At 43.8% G+C, this 22,173-nt stretch overlaps 1 non-coding gene across 1 annotated transcript; it reads right to left on the bottom strand.

The window, feature by feature from the left end:
* Positions 1-15,543: 15,543 nt before the first annotated feature.
* LOC120100406 (small nucleolar RNA SNORA48) lies at positions 15,544-15,687 on the bottom strand. Its single transcript, XR_015655920.1, has one exon. It is a non-coding gene; the product is annotated as a small nucleolar RNA SNORA48 (small nucleolar RNA).
* Between the last annotated feature and the right edge of the window lie 6,486 nt (positions 15,688-22,173).

Here is a 22,173-nt window from a genome sequence, read left to right as displayed (position 1 = left end):
TTGTCGGGTGTTTTTAATACAGAGGAGAAGCTAAAACCCACTAGGAAAAATATCACTGGCTAATGCCTCAGAATAGCCAAGCTAAGAGGGAACAGAATTACTACGGGGCACCCCAAGAGACTAACGTGTCATGCTGCTCTCTCAGAGCTTCCTTTATGGTCAGTACTTGGTGATTGACATTGGATTAAACATGTGCTTCACTGAGTGATTCTAGTGTCGAGGAAACGAGCCTGGCCACTTTGAGGAAGAGGTAAATGAAAACCAAACATGGTTCTCACATCCGTATAATTCTTTGAAGTCAAATTTCAGCTAATATATGTTCACAAAAATTTGAAATACTTAAAACCTAAGGAGGGCATTGGGCAACTGCCTTTAATCCCAACACTAAGGAGACAGAGGCAGGAGGATCTCTGTGAGTATAAGGCTGGCCTGGTCTGTTACTAAATGCCAGGAAGGCCAGGCCTACACAGATAGACCTGGTCCCAAAAGCAAAACAAAACAAAAATAAATAAAATGCCCAAGACCTAGAAGCATGAATCTCACTTCTAGAAACGAACGTGATCAGAAGCACACAGATTATCACACACAGCAAAATTTATCAAAGTCTTATGTGCATGGTGACCAACAGGCAGGCATAGCATGAGGGATACACTAAATGTTTTGGGATATGTCGTTATACTTGGATACAGTAGTCATTCATTGTTTTTTGGTATGTCTTGACATTGGATACAGTAGTCATTCATAGTGTCCTTAGTTGTAAGCAGATGTTGCTATGATGGGGTCAGATTAGAAAAGCTGTTTGTAAAAAAAAAAAAAAGCTGTTTGTAATATACACCACTATGCCCTCTAGCATATGGAATAATATATAGGACACGGCTTACTTATGTTCTAGAGTAAAGCATAGGAATTAACGGTAGGGACCTAAGCAACCAGGCAGAATGTTCCAGATTATTACTGCTGGCGAGATGCCCAGCACTTTCCGTTCTCTCTTTTATCTATGTGTCTGTACTCTGCAATTTTCAGTCACATCCATATATCAATTTTTCTAATAAAAACATTATTGTAAAACAAAAGGAATGAATGTGCCCCCTTTCAGCCACATCCCTGAATTACCATGTTAAGTGCGGTCTGGCTGACTCCCTGTAATTTATCACTCTGTGTCAACCATGGACATTAGCCATGGGCTGCTCACTCTATTTCTGAATACTGGGAGGATTATGGTCCAGCCAGTGTTTTCACACGGGGGCTGAAGCAGGAGGTTGGCTCAGCAGACGCCAGACTCTCAGTGCTTCACGGTAATGACTTTTAATATTGACTGCCTTGGAGATAGATTCCTAGCGCCAGGCTAATACCATTTCTAAGAGTGCATGAATGTCTTATTGATGATCCCAACTCCCTGAAAAACATACCTGGGAGAAGTTTTTTTTTTTTTTGAGAATTAAAAGAAAAGCATATTAAGTCCCCAATCTTGAGCACAATGGGGAGAGATTTTATGTGATGGAGAATCTTTTTAAAATAAAGATTAATAGTTTTTTCAGTTGTGCGTCTGCACATCTCTGTGCATGTGGGGTGTGTGTGTATGTGTGTATGTGTGTGTGTTTTATCTGTCTGCTACAACAGGTGTGTGGAGATCAGAGGAGAACTTATCAATAGATAACATGAAATCATACTAAAATGTATATACATATGTATATATGCAAATAAAAGGTCAACCCTAATATCTGTGGGATTTGCATCCATAGAGTTAATCAACTATAGGATAAATTTTTTTTTAAAGAATTAGCATTCTAAGCAGAAGGTTTTATTATAACACTTTCAAACATCATCTTGCTTGGTCCTCTTTTGCTCTTTGCCCCCACCCTCCCCCTGTACCTCTTCCTGCTTCATTAGCCCCCTGTCAACTTCTTTTTCTCCCCCACGTATGACTGCTGTGGTTCAGGAGTCACCCCACAAACCACATGAACACCAATCTCAGTCAGACAGGGATGGATAATTTAAAACACACACCCTAAGACCGATCCACCAGAGCAACAGCTGAGACTAGAGAGTTGAAAGTGGCATGCTGGACATCTCTCAGGGTCAGCTTATAAAGGCTAAAATTGCAAAAACCACAATGAGCTCATACGCAGGTGCTGGAAGTGCTGCCCAGTGGTCGGCCCTGACTCAAGCCATTTCAAACATAACAGTGAATACTGTCCTTTAATTTGATAGGTCTTAAGTGAAGCTTATGGCTGTGTAATTTCTTAAGATTAGCAAACCTCATAACATACAGAATATAACAGGGTATGTGGTCAGCATGACACTGCTCTGAGTCAGGTTACTTTTTCTGAGTTAACTACTGGCAAGCATATTACAGCAGCAGCCGGCGGCATGGAACAAAATGGCTACAGCTATGCTGGGGGATCAGACCTCAACATGATTTTACTCTTTTTCCTTTCATTGAGAATAGATTTATTTTCCTCACATAATATATCCTTATTTCTGCTTCCCTTCCCTCGTCTCCTGCCAGTTCCTCTCCTCCTCCGCTCCTATACAGATCAACTCCCTTTCTGTCTCCTTAGAAATCAAATAGCTTCTAAAGTATAATAATATAATATAATATAATATAATATAATATAATGTAATAAAATAAAATATGATAAGATAAAACAGAAGCTTACACATTGAAATTGGACAAGACAAACACATAGAAGAAAAAGAGCCCAACAGAAGGCACAAGAAACAGATTTAGATGCAGAGATCCACTTATTGGCACACTCAGAAATCCCATTAAAAAAACATTAAACTGGAAGCCATAATAAATGCACAAAGGACTTGTAGGGCAAATAGGGAAAGAAAATATACATAAATGAATATAAATAAAATAAAAGTAATAAGATTAAACTGTTTTTAAAAACGAAAAAGCCTGGCAAGATATTGACAATGTAAGATGAGACCTCCAAAGACACCATTGAATTCATTTTCTGTTGGCCGTTTACTGCTTCAGGTAGGGCATAGAGCCTACCTGAATTGGAAGTTTCTGGTTGTATCATGTGATGCAACCTCACATGATACCTGGTGTTTTCCTGAGGAAGACCCATGAGTGGACACATGATGTTTGGAAAAAATATAAACAGGACTCAACGGACAATGATGGGACTCTTGCATAGGTAGCCTTTCAACGCTTCATTGGTCTTGTGTCTTTGTCTACACTGATCTTTACTTCGTCGAGAGAGGCACAAGAGAAAACTTCTCCTGGCATCCCAGCTGGTCCTGGTTTCTCTCTCTGACTTGTGCCGATTGGGTGGAGGCCTGGCTGTTTCTGCTGGATAGTACCACCAATGCTGACTCCTGTTTGGTATTCTCACACTACAGAGCTGGACTGCTGGTATCCTGACAAATGGAGATTGGACTCATCCAAAGAATTACATCTAAACAGGTCCATATGACCTTGTCCCATTTAACATCTTTTCTCCCCTACCTTTGGATGGTGGGCTAGAAGGGGTGGAGGGAGGGGTTCGAAGCATTTGACAACTCTTATCAGAAGTAGGTTTTTTTTTTTTTTTAAATCTAAGCCCACACCTGCCCTTAAGAGTCATTTGTTTCCCCAGTGAGACTCCCTTGGAGGAAACTAAATTATCAATTGCAAGTGGTTATCAGTTGGAGATAGCTTTTGGCTTAGGGATGGGGACATGTGTCCATATCTCCTTTCAGCTCTAGGGCCTCATCTGGTACAGACCCACGCAGGGTCTATGTGTATCTACCATGCAAGGCCTTGGTTCTTTGGTGTCTTTCACCCTCTCTGGTTCTTACACCCTTGTCTGCCTCTTCTGCTGACAGGTTTGCTGAGCCATAAGGAAAGGGATTTTTGATGGAAACAACCCCATTTAGGGCTGAGTGTTTCCCTATCTCTCCCTCTCTGCATGTTGTCTGGCTGCGGGTCTCTGTATTTGTTCCCATCTGCTGCAGAGGAAGCGTCTCTGATGATCGCTGAGCAAAGCACTGATCTGCTTCCCTCACTGAGGTGCCCCTCTAAACTCCTGTGTTTCGTCTTTTCCATCTGTCTCCCTACCACAACTCCCCCAAACCTCCTTTTCCCTTCTTGTAGTCTGCTTTCCAGTTTCAGGACTTAACGCTCACCTTCATAAGCATCTAAGTTACAATTTACAAAGGAGAGAGAACATGCAGTATCGGTCTCCCCAAGATGCAAATGCTTCGTTTCATGTAATTCCAGATCCACCCATTTCCTGCGAATGTTTCCAACTTCCTTTTTCTTTATGGCTGAATTAAACTCCATTGCATACATGCATGACGTTTTTATTTATTCACTCTGGTGTCTTTGACATCTAGGCCAATTCTTTTCTCTTGCTATTGTAGATAGCACAGTAATGAGTATAAATGCACAAAGATTTCTTTGGAAGGACATAAGAATAGAACACCAGATGAGCCAGCTCTACCATGACAAAGGGTCATAGGGTTCTTCTGTTTTAGGCTTTTGAAGAGCCTCTATACTGAACTGTGTGATGGCTGCACCAGTTTGCACTCCTCCCAGCAGTGGATAATTGATCCTTTTCCCTTCTTGTCCTTGTCAAAATTTATTGTCATTTGTTTTTTTGATGAGAGCCATTCTAATTGGCTTAAGAAGGAAGCTCAGAGTAGTTTTAATTTATGTATTCCTGATGGCTAAGGATGCCGAACACTTTAGAGATATTTATTAGCCATTCTTAGTTCTTCTTTTGAGAATGAACTATTTAGTTCGTCAGTCCATTTATTGGCTTGAAGCTTTTTTTTGGGGGGGGGAGGTGTGTCTGGTGTTTAGTTTTTGCAATTCCTGATATAATCTACCTATTGCTTTACCATCTGATAGACACCTGACCAACATTTTCTTTTGATTTTATAGGTTATCCATTCCCTCTGCTGGTGGTTTCTCTTCTAACTAAACTTTGCTTGGAGTCCATTTTATCAGAGAGCAGGAAATGCTGTACCATCTTCCATTCGCTTGGCTGGTTGAGTTATAATCTGGAAGTCTCACTTTTCATGTCTTTGCTAGTTATGTGGAGTTTTTAAAAAATACAATAGATATGTTGGGTCTTACTTTATTTTTCTTTTCATAATATTTTTATTGATTACTTGGGAATTTTATGCAATGGACTCTGATCATATTCACTTCTCAGTCCTCCCAGGTCTATCTCCCACTATTTGTGATCTTCAACCCCCCCTCCGCCCCCAGAAGAAACAAAAACAAGTCCAATTTGCATTGCTCATCTACTCACTAGAGCATACTCAAACTCCCAGTAGCCTACCGTCACCCTGTCTGAAGCCATCAATTATAGAGTATCGTTTACACAAATTTTAAGAATTCTCTTTGATGGCTTTCCGTCTATGCTGTTACTTTTGGGTGGCTGGGGATGAGATTAGGAGTTGTCACAGCAGCCTTCTATGACCCTGTTTCATTACTGTGAATCTGCAATCATCAATGCCACAACAAAGTATTAGCTTTCTTGCCCTTTATAGTCAGCTGGAGCATGGGTCATGGACTTCCACGTGGCCTCCAGCATCAGCAGGAGCTACAGACCTCAGCATGCAGCAGTAGGACCATGAACCCAGACATGCCCCTCAGGGGCAGCAGGGACCACGGACATCAATATGGCTTCAGGCAGAGGCACAGACCATGGATTCTGTATTGTCTTTGGTGGTAACGCAGTCTACAGATGTCAACACATCTCCTGGCTACAGTGGAACCACAGCAGCATGGACCACAGACATCGGAATGGCTTCAGACTGTGGCACAGACCACCATGGCCTTTGGTGGTAATTTGGGCCATGGATCTCAACACAGCTCCTTGCTGCCCCCTACTCAGGAATGGCCTTTTTCTGAGAGAGCTCCAAACCGCTGCACATATTCTCCCTGGTATCTGTGCTGACCACCTCATGGCTCACCAGCTCATCGCACTGACAGAGAAGGGTATAGATTCGTCTTTCTCCTGTTCTGCCATCTTTTTTTTTTTTTTCCAATTTCATGAGTTCACTTTTTCAAACCACCTTTCTGTAAGACTTGCCTTTTCCTTCCTTAGTTGTTCCAGAACTATTTAGGGTATTGAAGAGCTCTTTTTTGCCACCATGTTACCCTTCAGTGTCTCCATGAGTCTCTTAGATTCCTCAGAGCTCCTTGGTGCATGTGTACAATCTTTGTGACATTCTTCCTTCAGGTCTTATTTTTTTAACCTGGTGAGTTGGTCTGCACTGGTTAATCAGTGGGTTCAATCTATTTTCATTTGCGGTTGCTATTGAGAGGTATTTTCTATTTCCTATAGTCTTGTTGGTTAGTTGTTCTATTTGGGTGGGTGATTGATTAGTCCTTTCTCTCTTCTCTATCAGTATTAGAGGTTTGCTGGTGTGCTGAGATGCACATAACTGATTCTTCCCCAGTTCTCCTCTGTCTGTACGCCTCTCTCATGAAGTACATTCTTTCCTGTGTCCTCAGGGATGAAACTCCCCTCTTCTGTGTATCGTGTTCCTTTAAGAATTTTTGCAATGCTGGCTTCATTCTCATAAAGTCCCTTAACATATTTTCATCATAATATAGTCTATTTCTACATTGGTTTTGAGAGATAGCATTAATGGGTAAAGCAAGTTGGTTGAAAGTTATTACCTTTTGGGGCTTTTAAATTTGGTGATAGAAGACTGATATTATTCTGACATTCTGGCTTTGGTATTTGAGTTAGTGTTTTTCCCTTAAAGCTTTAAGTACCGTTTTTTTGCTTTGTATTTTTAAAAATTATTGTTGTTTTCAGTGTGTGTGTGTATGTGTGTGTGTGTGTGTGTGTGTGTGTGTGTGTGTGTGTGCGCGCGCACGCGCGCGCAAGCATGAATATGTCATGGCATGCATATAAATGGAAGCCAGAGAACAACATTGGTGTTGGTCCTCACCTATCTTGTTTGAGACAGGATCTCTTGTAGCTTTTGGCTGTTTACTCCAGTCTGGCTAAGAGATTCAGGGCATTCTCCTGTCTCCACCACCCCCATCCCTCTGCTATTGCGAATGTGTGCTGCTATATCTACTTTCTGTGGGCTCTTGGAGTCCTAATCCACATCCTCATACTTGAATGGCAAGTATTTTATCCACCAAGCCATCTCCGCACTTCCGCTTTGTAGTTTGAATGATATTATTCTTAAGATTTTTATTTACGCATATGTGTGTCTAAGGATAGGTGCGGAGGTACGTGAACCTCTGTGTGGATGCCCGTGAAGGTCAGAAGCTGGAACCACATGAGCCTCTCACAGTTGTGTATGTGTATTTAATTAATTTTCTTGACTGATTATTTCGTTTTCAGAATTTTTGTTCAGTTGTTTTTCAACACCTCAATTTGCTTGCTAAATTTTCTTTCTTTCTTTTTAAATTTCCTTCCATTTCAACCACTTTGGTAACTTTCTTGTCTGTGTTCTAAATCGATTTCCTTACCTTACTCATTTATTCATTTGAGTCCTCAATATGGTCATTAAAAACAAACATACCAATACTCTGAAGTCTTTTTCTGGCTTTCCCGTTATCTCACAATCCTTTCTTTCTAGTACTGAGATGCTGCTAGCTTCTCAGTGTAACCTCAGGCCACTGTCTCATGTGTTCCTTGTCCTTTGCACACCTGTTGGGACGCATATGTGCACTGGCCGGTTTTGTATGTCAACCTGACACAAACTAGAACCACCAGAGAGGAAGAAGCCTCAGCTGAGGACATGCCTCTGAAGCAGAAACTTCTGGTTTCTTTAAGAACTCAGTTGTGTCACGTGATGTTTTCCTGGATGCTGTCTTGTGAGGGGATATGTGATGTTTAGAAGGAATATAAATGGAACCCCACAAACAGCGAGCAGATGCTCTTGCACTGCTGTGCGGAGGAATGCTTGCTTCTTCGATAGTCTTCGGTGGTCTTCACTCCGTAGAGAGAAATGTGCCAAAGAACTTCATGGCATTCCTGATGATCCCGGCCGCTTCTGCTTACGTGTGCAGAATTGGCGGAGCCTTGTTATTTCTGTTGGGTCACGCCACCGCTACTGATTTGTGTTTGGTGTTTGCTTTTGGGCTGGACTGCTGGTATCCTGACAAGGAGTAGAATTGCCCCCAAGGAACTACTTCTAAACAGGTCCACGATACCCTTTTCCTATTAACCTTCTTTCTCTCCTACCTCTGGTTGTTGGGCTAGATAGGAAGTTGAAGCATTTAAGAACCCTAAATAAAGTAGGTTTGAAAAAAAAAATCTAAGCCTAAGGCCTCCTTGAGATCCAACTATAAGGCATTTTCTCAATTAGTGATCAATGGGGGAGGGTCTAGCCACTGTAGATGGGGCCAATCCCTTGGCTGGTGTTCCTGGGTCTATAATAAAACAGGCTGAACAAGCCATGTGAAGCAAGCCAGTAAGCAGCTCCCGTGGTCTCTGCCTCAGTTCCTGCCTCGAGGTTCCTGCCTGAGTTCCTGTCCCGACTTCCTTTGGTGATGAGCAGCAATGTGGAAGCAGCAGTGAGAGTTCAAAACAGTTTTTTCATCCGCTTCCTTCCTAAGATGAGCGTCCAAAGACGCGGTCGGATCCCGAGTCTGTGCTGCGGTCCCTGACTGGTCAGTTTTTGCTACCTAATTCAAGCAAAAATCTTGCTTTGCTGGATTCTTGTGCCTCCTTGGGTTGCTTTGGATTTTCAGACCCTAACAATATCCTTAGTCAATATTTCTTTCTGGCTGGTGAGGTATTGTTCCTCCTGCCCACCAGTACTTTTAAAAATCAAAATATGCATGTGGAGGAGAGACCTGCTGCTTTCAGTAATTCAGGTGAGCTAAGTCACCGTGTTCTTTCAGGGGGGAAAAGGAAATTTGTGGTTACAGACCACGTTCTGCCAGGTATTCTCTTTCTGATGTCTCCAGGTTACAAATTTCAACTGTTTCTTGGTCTTCAAGGGTTACTTGATTAGCGCTGAGGGTCTGAGTGTGGGAGATCCACCAGCTCTGATTATCTTTAATTTTTTTCTGTCAGAACACAGCAGCAAATACTGCCACAAACTTCCCATGACTGCACTGTGCCTAGTCCTGGCTACCTAGTCCTGGGAAGGGCGTGGCCTCAACGTTAGATTCCCTTACAGTATTTTAACTTAGCTGTTATCAAGGCTGTCCTTTTCAGGATGCTAGACTGAATTCAGAGTCTCGGTGCTTCCTTCCCATGGTTCAGACTCTCTTTCAGTTGGGGCAAGTGCAGAGAGGGTGTTTGGGCCAATGGTGTATGTTAGGTGTGTATTAGAGATTTCCAAACTTAAAGCTCCCACATCCCTTTCTGGTGTTGTGTCCTCTGAGTGTGTGTGTGTGTGTGTGTGTGTGTGTGTGTGTGTTTGGTTTGTTTGTTTATTTATTTATCTTTCCTCTTCATGCACACTGAATTCTACCTCTGACTTGGGTTTCTGGCAGTGAGAATTGTCTTTTTTTTGTTGTTGTTGAATGGAGCACTGAGACCCGGATCATTCTTCCTTGGCCGGACCCACCCCCAAGAGTGCAGCTTGCTGTGATGAAGACACGGTGTGGGGTAAGGGTGGGTAGGGACTGCTTGCTTTTTTGCAGAGAAAATCCCACCCACTCTCATTTCTAGTTTCTGTAGTGCTTTCTCTTCTTTCTCTATTTATCCAAACCTTTGCGTATGCTATTGGATCCTGTGATCCACAGACGTGGCTGCTAATCCAGCCTCTTGCTGCTGACCTCTGACTCAGCTAGTTTATCATGTTGTCTTCAAAGGTGTGCTTTTACATGTGAAAATGTTTTGCACATGTGTGGGTTCACATATATGTGGGCATGCATGCACATAGAGATCCAACGTTAAAGTCAGGACTCCTCTTTCATTACTGGGTCTCAGTCAAATGCAGAGTTCATAGCTGAAATCACTAGTCTTGCTAGTCAGCCTGCCCATGAGATCCCCTTTCTCTTCCTTCTGAGAATGGAATTACAGAAAAGACTCCATGTTGAATGTATGTAGGTTTCTGGGGATTCCAACGTGGGCCCTCCTACTTACATGGGAAGTACTTTAACTGCTGAATCATCTAAATAGCCCATAAATTTTTCTTCCCCTCTCTCTCTCTCTCTCTCTCTCTCTCTCTCTCTCTCTCTCTCTCTCTCTCTCTCTTTCTTGGAGACAGGATTTTACAGCCTTGGCTGACCTGGAACTCACTATGTAGACCATTTTGGCCTTGAACTCACTTGCCTCTGCCTCTCAAGTGCTGGGCTTAAAGGTGTTGGCCACCATGCCCAGCTCCTAAGAATATTAAAAAATATATTTAATTGAGTTGAGCACAATGACATCACCAGTAATTCTGGCATTTATGAAGCAGAGGAAAGAGGATCTCAGATTCGAGGTTAGCTGGACAACATAGCAAGCTATTGATTCAGGAAAGAAACTGTCTGCACTGAGCATGTGCAGAATTCATCTACTTTTTATCCGAATAATACAGTGTGACAGCTCTGTAGGGGTTGGAAACCAAGTTCATTGGTAGAGTGCTTGTCTAGCAAATACAAAACCACAGCCAGTTCCCAATTCAACTCTGGGCAGGGGGTGGTGGTGGCAGGAGACAAAAATCACACACACACACACACACACACACACACACACACACTCACGCACAGACATATACTTTATTTTGATGAATGCTTCCTACGTGGCAGGCACTGTGCTGAGACTAGGTGTATATTAGAGAGGGAAGGTCACAGGTTTCTTACAACTCAGCAGCAGAAACAAGAAAACACGCAAGCAAATGCCAAGTTACCCACAGTGAGAGGTGATGTGAGAGAGGAGGAGGGGGCGAAAACTAATTAGGTTTCTGCTCCTTTGGAGTAAAGATACCTTGATGATGATGAACTAATCAGCAATGATGGAATATTCCAAATGTAATACCTACTGTAATTAGATATAAGTAGTGTATCTGATATTCATATGAAAATAGAAAAACAAAATGTTCAATTAGTATAAAATATTGTTCCAAGTATGTATCCAAATAATTGTGTTGAAAGTCGTGATGGTTGTATGCAGTCAGTTTCCAAATCAAACGTTCCCTATAGCTTTAGAAGTTATTATGATACTTTAAAAGATCAATTTTGTATAATATAATGCAAAATATAAAAATGAAAACATATTTTTGGTACCAATATGAGGGTATCTTTCACTCATATATTGGGATAGTAAAATAGCATTTCTTACTCTTTGAATTTCAGTCTTTTTTTTTTTTTTGGCCCTAAGACCTAGGAAATTTAAATCTCTGTTAAGTATTATCCATTATAAAAACTATCTTTATAATTAGATGTGATATATCCAGACCACAACATTAAGAGCTATTTTGACAGGAAGTAGAATTTTATTTGGGTACTTTCATTTTCAAAACTTGAATAGTTTTATGAGCTAAAATCAAATAGTTTTACAGGTATCTCAATTTGGATTTATCTGCATAATTTTCAAGATTTCGTAGGGTTACAGTTTGGCGGAATACTATAAATTAAAGTTGCTGTGCCTGACTGAAGAGAACATGGTCTCATGTAGGCCAGGCTGGCCTCAAGTTTGATAAATAGCTGAGGAGGATCTTGAATTACCGGTCTTCTTGCCTCTGACTCTTACATCCTGTGATTATAGGCATGTGCAACCATGCTGGCTAAAAGATGCTTTTTTAAAAAGGAATTTTTAATTTATTTTGTGAATATGAGTATCTTATTGCTCTCTTCAGACACACCAGAAGAGGGCATCGGATCCCATTACAGATGGTCGTGGGCCTCCATGTGGATACTCAGGACCTCTAGAAGAACAGTCAGTGCTCTTAACCGCTGAGTCATCTCCAGCCCTAAAGGACACTTTTATATGTCCAGAGTCTTGAACTCTGCAGAAACTTGGGGTGGGGTGTGTCTATGTTCTCATACAAAACTGGGAGTGACCCCAGTCCACATTAAATCATCTTTGTGACATGACTTACTTCCTCGAGGAGATCTTGTTTGTATAATTCTCCTACAAAACTTTTTCATAATCAGTGACAGGTTTCAACATTTTGATGACAATTATGCTTTAAAATGGCAACGAGGACAACTATTACATATTTTCAGTTTGGCAGGGATGGGGGGGCAGTAATGAAATGGCACCCAAGTAAAGAGTAGTCTTTAGTTTTAAACCCAAAGGCAGTCAGTGATGTAAGCTATGTACTTTGTCATTATGATGACACATAGATATAAAATATTAATCCCAAATAACATTTAATTAATTTCAACCATACCAGTCTGTTGTGGTATAATAAATTAGCAAGAAGTCTGCCAAGAACTGCCTACTTTAAACATGACCTATTAACTATCCTTAACTTGAAAACTGTCTATATATCAGCAAAGCTATTTGGTGGGCGCCATCCAGAAGGATCTACGGTGGGAAGTGAGCTCCCTGGAGACAGCCTCGATTGCCTATGGTGGGTGCACTCAGGAACGGCATGGCCCCGGGCTTTGTCCCAGTATTCCTTTTGCTACTGATGTGCTTTCTCATGTTTGTCATTGCTAGACTCCTCATTGATTCGGCTTGGTGTGACTGGACACCCAGAGACCCCCACTGCCTACAGCCAGGTGTGATTACTTCCTAGGTGAGAGCCCACTCTGTCGGGCAAGTTTCCTGCAGATCAACATGAAGATGAAACTTCTTGAGATAATGCTGTTTGGATGAATTAATGATTTTATGGAATTCCTAATTTGATTTAAGTAGTTTCGGGAAGTTAGCCTGTCTCTATATAGTAAGGGAATTTATTATGATGACTTACAGTCTGTAGTCCAATTCCCCAACAATGGTCAGCAGCAGCTGTGACTAGAAGTCCAATGATCTAGTAGTTACTCAGTCCCACCAGGCAAGGAGGCAAGGAAGAGAGAATCTTCCTTTTTCCAATGTCTTACATGGGTCTCCAGCAGAAGGTGTGGCCCAGATTAAAGTTGTGAACCACCACGCGTGGATCTGGGACTTGCTTTGTCCTAGATGACCTTGAACTCAGAGATCTCCTTGCCTTAGTCTCCTGGGACTCATAGCCACTATGCCTCAAGATCTAGATCACAGGTGAGCCTTCCAATTCTGAACTGTAGCTCATTCCAGTTAACAACCAGGAATAGCCATTATGGCCTGATTTAAATAATTTTGCTGTTGTGTTTTTTTTTTCTTTTCTATTTTTCGGAGCTGGGGATCGAACCCAGGGCCTTGCGCTTGCTAGGCAAGCGCTCTACCACTGAGCTAAATCCCCAACCCCCTGATTTAAATAATTTTAGGAAGTTAGGGTAGTTGGTAAAAAGTTTAAAGTTAGAATCAAGAATAGAATATGCTCTCTCCTCCTGCATGAGTTAGAGAAAGGAGCACAGGGAATATCCATGCTACACTCCTCATTGATTTGGCTTGGTGTGACTGGATACCCAGAGACCCTCACTGCCTATAGCCTAGTGTGATTACTTCCTAGGTGATCATATCCGTGCATTGCAAGCACCTAATGTAGTAGCAAGAAAAATAGGCATGGGACAAAGTAAGGTTCAAAGCAAGCGCTCACTCTAGGTTGGCCTGAGTTCCTTGGTCTTGTGCTCTATACAGTAGCAGGTTCTTGGTGTGCACTATGAGATAGAAAGGTTATGAATAAAGAATAAACAATTCTGAGAATCTGAACAGAGAACAGATGATTAACCAGTCTAACTGATCAAGACTTCAAGGACGACCTGTTCTTGAGTAAATCCAGATTGTCCTCAGCCAAGCACAGGGAGAAACTTCTACTATAAACTCAACCTGTCTAACCTTTGTTAATCCATGAGCTTGGGGCAAGGCGGATAGATGAGAATTGTTTAGTTAGATGTAAGTTTCAGAAAGGAAAGACACAACCAATGATCCTGTTGTCAATTCCTCTTGCGTCATGATTTTAATCTGTTTGTGAAGACTATGTTCTTGTAGTAATTGTTCAACTTGTGGCTATGAGGAAACTTCCTTCTTAAATAGAAAATCTTTTTCTTAAGGGGGTATTAAAATGGCTAAGAGAAAAAAAATAAAATGCTGGAGCCTGTCTTTGCTTCAACCACTCTGTGTGTGTGTGTGTGTGTGTGTGTGTGTGTGTGTGTGTGTGCATGTTTCAACTACCCCCTTTCTTTTCTCTAATCGCTGGCTGCCAGCAACAACCTCTGTCAGTTGCTCTCAGCACTGACCCGATTACTGACACCATACCCCGATGCCTACCTCAGTTTACCCTGCGGTGTCAGAGCTGATCTTTGACAGTTGCTCACATATTATTTCTGCTATCAACAAAAGAAACGCCATAGTAACAACTGGTGAATGCTTATTTTATGCAAAACTGACACTAGTGAAAGGTTTTATTTTATGCACCCCAATCCTCCTCACCTCCCTGTTCCCTCTTATCTACCCTTGCAACCTCCTCCCCAATAAAGCGCGCACGCGCGCGCGCGCGCGCGTGTACACACACACACACACACACACACACACACACACACACACACAAGAAAACCTTTCATCTCCCAACTGCCTCAGGTGAGGGTGTGGAGGGGGAAGGCATTACCCCGGAATCAACACCACCTTACAGTAGACAAACGGTGGAGCCAACTGTCCTGCCCTTGCCCTCTGGGCTGGCTCACCTGCACCCTCACCACCAGGTCCGCTCTGGTGCACCTTCTAGGTGAGGTGCAGGGCCTGCTCTCCCAAATGCTGCAACTGGTGAGGGGCAGGGCTAGCTCTCCCGAGCTCCTGACGCTATAGGCAGCTCTCTTGACTGCTGGAGGTGGTGAAGGGCGGAGGCATCACCTCTGTACCCCATGGCAGACAAGTGGTGGGGCTGCCTCGCCCATATGCCTGACACCAGGGTCGGCTCCACTCTGCTGCCTGGTTGGGGAGCAGGGTGGGCTTTACCAGTGCCGCTTCCAGTGAGGGACAGGGCCAGCTCTCCGGAGTGCCAGCAGCCAGTGAGGGATGGGACCAGTTCTGCACAGCTCCTAGACATCCACATGTTTCCTGGCAGCTTCCTGGACCAGGGATGTTCCCATGTTCTCTAGTGATAACATGAACCAGGGACATTGACACTGACCCTACAGTCCAGACATGGCCCTCAGTGGCAGCTCAGGCTAAGACTTTATGATGGCCCCAGGCGTCTTGGCTAGCTACTTCTCTCCACTCTTTAGCCTCCAATTCCACCTCTTTATAATGCCCAAGCTGCTCCACTTCTCTTTCTCTCCCATCTGACTACCACATACTTGCACACTGTGGTGGCTCCCACTGCAGGCTGGCCACCCACTTGTCAAGGCCTTGTGGTAAGAGAATGTCTGTGTGCTGCCTGTGTTGAGTGCTGGAGGGCAAGTCTGTGGGTGGCATGGGGGTTCACGGGTCTGTCTCTCTCTCTCTCTCTCTCTCTCTCTCTCTCTCTCTCTCTCTCTCTCTCTCTCTCCTCCTTCCCTCCCCCTTTCTCTGTCTGTCTTCTTCCCATGCACCACGTGACGTGGCAGAACACAGTTCTCTCTCCTCCTCTTCCTCCATGCTGCCTGATTTTGATTTGATTTGATTTTCATGTGTCCTAGCAATGAAGCAGCCTTGGCCACCAAGCCGGGCATCAAGCTAGGATGAGCAAAGGACTGCCATCTGCTCTGCCCCCAACTGACATAAATTTGTTACCACCAACAAGGTGTCTCTTTGCCCATCGCCAGGGAGAGAGTAAAGGTTTTAGAGCATACATTTTGTCTCAATGCACAAGTCGTTTTATTAAAAAAAAAAAAATCCCAGGACTGAAGAAATGAAGTTTCAAAAGTTATTTATTTTGTCTCCTAGCAGGGTTTCTGGTGGGAAATAATGAATAGAATTGTGTGATGGGCTGTTAAATTTGAATTATATTACCATTACAAAGGAAATAAAATAAATGACCCATATTCCCTGCCTACCCCACACATATACAAATGTACCAAATATATGAAGTGAATGTAACCCTTCTTGTACTGGTTTTGATGACTGAGTTTTATAACATCTTGCAATAGGAGCAGATCTCTCTCTCTCTCTCTCTATTTCCCTCTCTCTCTCTCTCTCTCTTGTGTGTGTGTGTGTGTGTGTGTGTGTGTGTGTGTGTGTGTGTGTGTGTGTGTATCTAACCAGCCACAGTGCGTAGATGGAAAAGACCCATCACCGGAAGCAATACCTTTGAAGGGTATCCCTGGTCCCTGGTCTCTTCTTTTCTTTCTTTCTTTTTTTTTTTTTTTTTTGGAGCTGAGGACTGAACCCAGGGCCTTGCCCTTGCTAGGCAAGCGCTCTACCACTGAGCTAAATCCCCAACCCCTCTTTCTCTGCTTCTTGACTGCCATAATCAATGCTAATGCTAACCTATTGCACCCAGCTCCCCAACCATCATGGACCGAGGCTTTTATCTCTGTCTCTGTCCACCAAAGCCCCCAACTTTGCAAGCAAGCAGATCTGTGGCTGAAAGACTCAAAGAATGAGAGCTTGTGCAAAACCCAAAGGGGCTGTGGCTGTTGAAAAGAGAAGCAAGAATTAAAACAGAGATAGGCTTTTCACTCTCCTTAAACTTCTTTCCAAAGGAGAAAACAACAGCCCCTCTTTACTCGGGGACAGTGAAAATGTGCTTGCCCTGGAGAAAGTTTCCCCAGTATCTCCAAGGAGGCGGAGCCAGGGGTACATGGACCTCATGGCTCTTGTATATCACAAATGCTTTCCCTTGTGCTGCTGTCAAACTGGTTGGGGCATTTGTTCAAATGCTATATTCACCACCTGCACACTTGCGGGTCGAATATGGAGACACCCCTAGGTGCACATGCTGACTGCCTGGTCCCCAGCTGCTACTGCTATCTGGAAGGAAGTGGTGATGTTAGGGGGCAGGGCCTAGGTGGAGGAGGTAGATCATGGGGTGGGGGTGGGGGCTTATGCCTTTGAAGGTTATAAATGCTGTCCATTCTCTTCCTTTCTCTCTGCTTTCTGGTTGCCGTGATGGAAGCTGATCTACTCCACCCAGTTGTCTTCACCACCACCACCGCTACAGCCATAAGCTAAAATAAATGATTCTTTCATTACAGTTTTTATCTTCGCTATTTTGTCACGGCAACGGAAGGTTTACTAACGCTGCATTCCCCGTTTCTTCATGTGAAATGGGACCAAATGATAGTATCTGCCTCACAGAACTATGAACACTGTAAACAATAACTATACACAGTAAATGCAAGCACGTGTTATTGCCTTTCACACAGAATTAACTGTACTCAAATTAATGTGTGCTGGGATGTTCACATTAGTCTAAGTCCTGTGAATATTTTTGACAATTCATGAGGACCGTGGCAAACTAACTGCCATTTAGAGACCGAGTCCTTTTCAGTTCTCAGAAGGCGTTTAACACCATTACAGAGACACTGTTGACGCTCTCCAGAATGTCCTATTCTCTGCTCGGTTGAAACTACCACCGTCTTTAAAAATGAAATATGGGGGAGGGGCAACCACAGGATGCATAGGAACTTAACTTGCTCCTAGGTTGGTTTGTTGTGTGTGTCTGTTTCCAAGGAAACATGTTTTGCATTTCAAATCAGAACGTGGGAAGGCCAGAGAGCTGCCACTGATTTAGGTCTCAACCTGGGATGCAGGGTAGCCTTTTACTCCGTGTGGTACATGTATTACAGCTTATAGTCAGGAGGTCAATGTCTTCCTGTCTGAAAAATGGAGGAAGGTAGACTCAGCCTACATAGTCTCTGAAAAATGCTACTTCCTATGCTAAGAACAAATACTGTCTCATTCTGATGACATTGGGTACCTAGAATAGACAGACGCATAGATACCAACCAAAGTAGACTAGTGGGTGGCACGGGCTTGGAATGCATATAGCATTTCTGTTTGAAATAGATATTAGTTCTGTCCATAAAATATGAATGCGCTTGTGTCATCAGATTGTATATTTTATCACGGAGATTGAATTTACCAATACACATACAACCGATTCCTAGACAAAGCTTTGGAAACAAATGCAGCTTTTCAGAAAGTTTTAGCTCGGTGTCAGGAGTCATTTGGTATTCAAAAGAAAGTTGTGATTTATGGATGGTGCTCAAGATGTCCTTTTCCCCCCTCCATCTTTTGGTTGATGTCACCTCTACTTTCCTTGCCCTCTCAGTGGGACATCTCTGCTTGAAACCTTACTTTCAAGGTCTCTTGGTGGGACCCAATGGGATACAGATACAGTTCCATAGTTCCAGTTTCTGTACAAGTATCTGAAATGACTGTCGAGGCAGGACCCAAGAGCCTTAGTTCCAGCAAACTTGCAGGGTGTGAAGTTTTATTGTGTCCTATTTCTCTTTATCTCTCTCCTTCCTCCTCCTCCAATCTGATATGGTCCTCCTAAATTGGCCTGGAACTTTTTTTTTCTTTCTTTTTTTTCTCTCTTACTGGATAGTTTCTTTATTTATACTTCAAATGTTATTCCCTGGGAGTCAGGCTCCCTCTGGGTGTTGTAAGAGTAGATGTAGACCCAGCACCCCAGGTGTGCTCGGGTCCAGGTTCAGACCGGACCAGCCACTGGCTGGGCTCAGATTCCTGCATCTCTGGATCCCAGGGGTCCCAGTTACTCCCGGTGTTGGGGCAGATGTTGTGGCCTCCTCACCTGTGATCCTGGGCGTGTTAGAGTACCCGGGAGTCGAGCTTCCTCTGGGTGTTATGGGACTGGGTGGGGAGCCAATGCCCAAGGTCTGTTCAGGCCCTGCCTGCAGTGACTGGCCCAACTTGGGATCCAGATTAGGGGGAGACTCCAAGGCCTGACACTATTATTGATGCTATGGCGTGCTTGTAGTCAGGAGCCAAGAATGGCTGCCCTCCAAGAGGCCCAACAAACAGCTGAAAGAGTAGGACAGAAGCTGGGGATCCCTGTGGTTGAATTGGGGGAAAGCTGGAAGAAGCTGAGGAGGAGGACAGCTCCATGGGAAGACCAGCTGTTTCAACCAACCTGGACCCCCGAGATCTCTCAGACACTGAGCCACCAACCAGGCAGCATACACCAGCTGAGATGAGGCTCTGACACATACACAGCAGAGGACTGCCTGGTCTGGCCTCAGTGAGAGAAGAAGCACCTAACCCTTGAGAGACTTGAGGCTGCAGGGAGTGGGGAGGCCTGGTGGGGTGGGGACATCCTTTTGGAGAAGGGGTGTGTGTGTGTGGGGGGAGGAATGGGATGAGGAACTGTCAGAGAGCAGACCGGAAGGGGGATAACAACTAGACTGTAGAAAAGATTAAAGATAATTTAAAATAAGATAAAGGGGAGAAGGAAGGTAAGAAGGGGCTGGAGGAGGAGGGGAAGGAGGAGAAGGGGGAAGGGGAAAGTACTTGGCAAATGGGTCTTCTCCTTTTCCCACATTCATTCCAGTCAGCCCCCATCCCGTGTGGTAGTGCTTCGGCTTTCTTTCGCAGATGGCCTGTTTATCCTTTCCGAAGCACCACTCACATTTGTACTCATGGGTGTGCTTTGTTGGTCCCCTCCGCACTTCTCAGTCAAATCAGGTGTACAGCCAAGATTCACCAGCGCTCTCTCACTCCTCAGCCCGGACAGTTCAGCCACAAGGTACTTAGCAAGAACATCCATTTATTGGAGCTCTGTATGCAGACTAATGAGCTGATTTCTTTTATTTCTCTCCAAATGACCTGTTATGACTCTGAATCCATAGCTGAGTTACTTCCTCAAAGTCCCACAGCTGGCATGGAAATTTAAAGCCAGTACCGTCTGATCAGAGGCCACACATTAATTAGCTATCGCTCTCAGCTGCTAAAGTGAGGCGTTCACGTTCCTGACCCCATTGTTGCCATATAAAGATATTCAGTAAAATCCAACTTTACTGTCAGTTGAACCTACATGTTCTCAATCTTCCAAAGACAAAGGAGTAAAGCTGGTATTTAAAACCTGGTCTAGTGTTGGCAAGCACCCCAAAAAATGCTGCTGTTATTACTGAGGGAACCAGCCACCTGAGACTATACCTTCCTAATCACTTCTTAAGGGAACTTAATGAATCTAATTGGAAACATCTACCTGATTCCCTATAGGATTATGTCATGGAAGACAGCGCAAGAAAGGCACAAAAAAATCAAGAAACGAGAGCAGAGTTGAAAATAGAGCGCCCAGGCCAGGAAGAGTACTAATGTTAGGTTCTGGAGGGATGTCTGGGAACAGTTGGGTAAACGATGTGTGCGGGAGACGATATGCAGTTTTCAGAACACGTTTCTCTTCTTTTAGATAGTTGATAATCCAAATGGCAGGATATTATGCGTGTGTCAATGGAAGATGTGTAGGCCCAGTCTGCTCAGAGGGCAGCACTGCAGGTAGATTTCAGCCCATGTTCAGGAATTAGTGTGTGTAGCCACAATCGTTCATTTGTCCCTCAAGGAGATGGGCTAGATCTGAAGAGTAAGAAGAGCCCTCCCCCTCTCCCCTTTCCTCCTTCCCTCCCTTCTTCCTTCTTCCTCCCCTCTTTTTCTCCTCACCCCTGACAGTCTTATTAGATAATCCATCCCAGCCCTGAACTCAAAATCCTCTGCCTCAGCCTCCTGAATGGGGAGATTCCAGGTCAACCCTTTGGTTCTCACATCTTTATTTGTGTGATTTTGATGGGCAGAGAGGAGAGTTTGTGCCTGGATATTAGAGCTGGAGTAATTTAGTGAGCAGATACCTATGATGGGAAAGGGTGATACAGAACTGGAACCTGGAAATTTACAAAAGGAAAGAGAGGTGAAGCCAGAAGGGAGGAGTAGGGCCATACTGTGTAAAACGATTTCTGCTGGACGTGAGGACAGGTGCTCAGGATGAACTGGGCCGGGGCTGGGGGCTGATGGGATACACAACAGGAACTCTCTCCGTGATTCTTCACAGATGACTACAATGATACAGTGGTTCCCCGTCTTTACAGTTTCACTTACCTGTGGCCAACCACGGTTTGACACCTTCAATGGAAAATTCCAGAAATAAACACTTCATAAGCTTTTCTCTTCTGGGCTCAGTAAAGCAATCGCATACCTTGGCACCTTGTTTGTGAATCACGCTGGAGTTGCCTGTCTGTCAGTCCTCCTGCATCTACTGTTCGTGCTCACGAAATCCTTAGTAAAGACGGCTCAGAGGATGAAGGCATTTGCTGACAAGACTGAAGACCCGAGTTCAATCCTGAGAACTCACTGTGAACACACACACACACACACACACACACACACACACACACACACACACACACACACCACAAAATAAATAAATAAATGTACTTAAGAAAAGCAAAACAAAACAGAAATTCTTATTTCAGTAATAGCTCCAGAGCAGAAGTGTGAAGACCAGGGAAGGCCGCAGGCGCACAACACAGAGGAACACATTACTCTGAGGCAACATTGCAGAGGACACAGGAAAAACCATTATGTCTAGAGCTGGCTACTTATGCCCAAGGCATTAGCTGTCCACTGAGATTCTTGGAACCATACCTTGAGGAGAAGGGGATGATGGCACAGTGCACGAGTCATCTTCTGTCCTGTAGCTCTTCTCACCACGTGTGTCCCAAGGTCCCTCTTCTCGGCCAGCCTCCATTGTTCTGCCTTTGTTACCCTTGCCTTGCCCAGTCTCCTCTACTGACCAGATATCGTCAGTTTTTGGTTTCTGCTCTCAACATTATCTTCAAGAAAGAAATATTGCCAGGATTGTGGCATCGAGGGTCACATTGCCCTACACTCAGGGGATCGTATGCTCCCTGACCACCCTAAATATTCAAAAGATGACATAACCCGGACTAGAAATTTGCCCATGTCCCAATGTTCTGATGGATGGTAGAGAACAGCAGATTACAAACTCACTGTGCCAGAAGAAATGGGACTGCACGTGCTTCAGAATATCCTCCGCTCTTCCCACATGGGCATCCAGAGAACACAAGATTTGATGTCAAGATTAGAGATGCCAACTCAAAGATATCTAAGTTGTCAAGAGCTGTAAAGCCTGCCAGCTAAGAAGAACCCACAGGATAGGTTCAGAGACACAAATCCCAGAGTCTGTCAGAGGTAGATTTCACAGAGGTAAAACCAGAAGATTTAGATATAAATATTTACTGATGTTTTTAGATACTTCTTCAGGTTGGACTGAGGTTTTCCCTACCAAGCATAAAACTACATCCACAGTGACAAAGAAGGTCTTAGAGGACATACT

This window comes from Rattus norvegicus, chromosome 1, assembly GCF_021556685.1.
Source record: "Rattus norvegicus strain SHRSP/BbbUtx chromosome 1, alternate assembly SHRSP_T2T, whole genome shotgun sequence".
Classification (NCBI taxonomy): domain Eukaryota; kingdom Metazoa; phylum Chordata; class Mammalia; order Rodentia; family Muridae; genus Rattus; species Rattus norvegicus.
The sequence above is the reverse complement of the archived record's forward strand: the minus strand, read 5'-3'. Positions and strand labels throughout refer to the sequence as shown.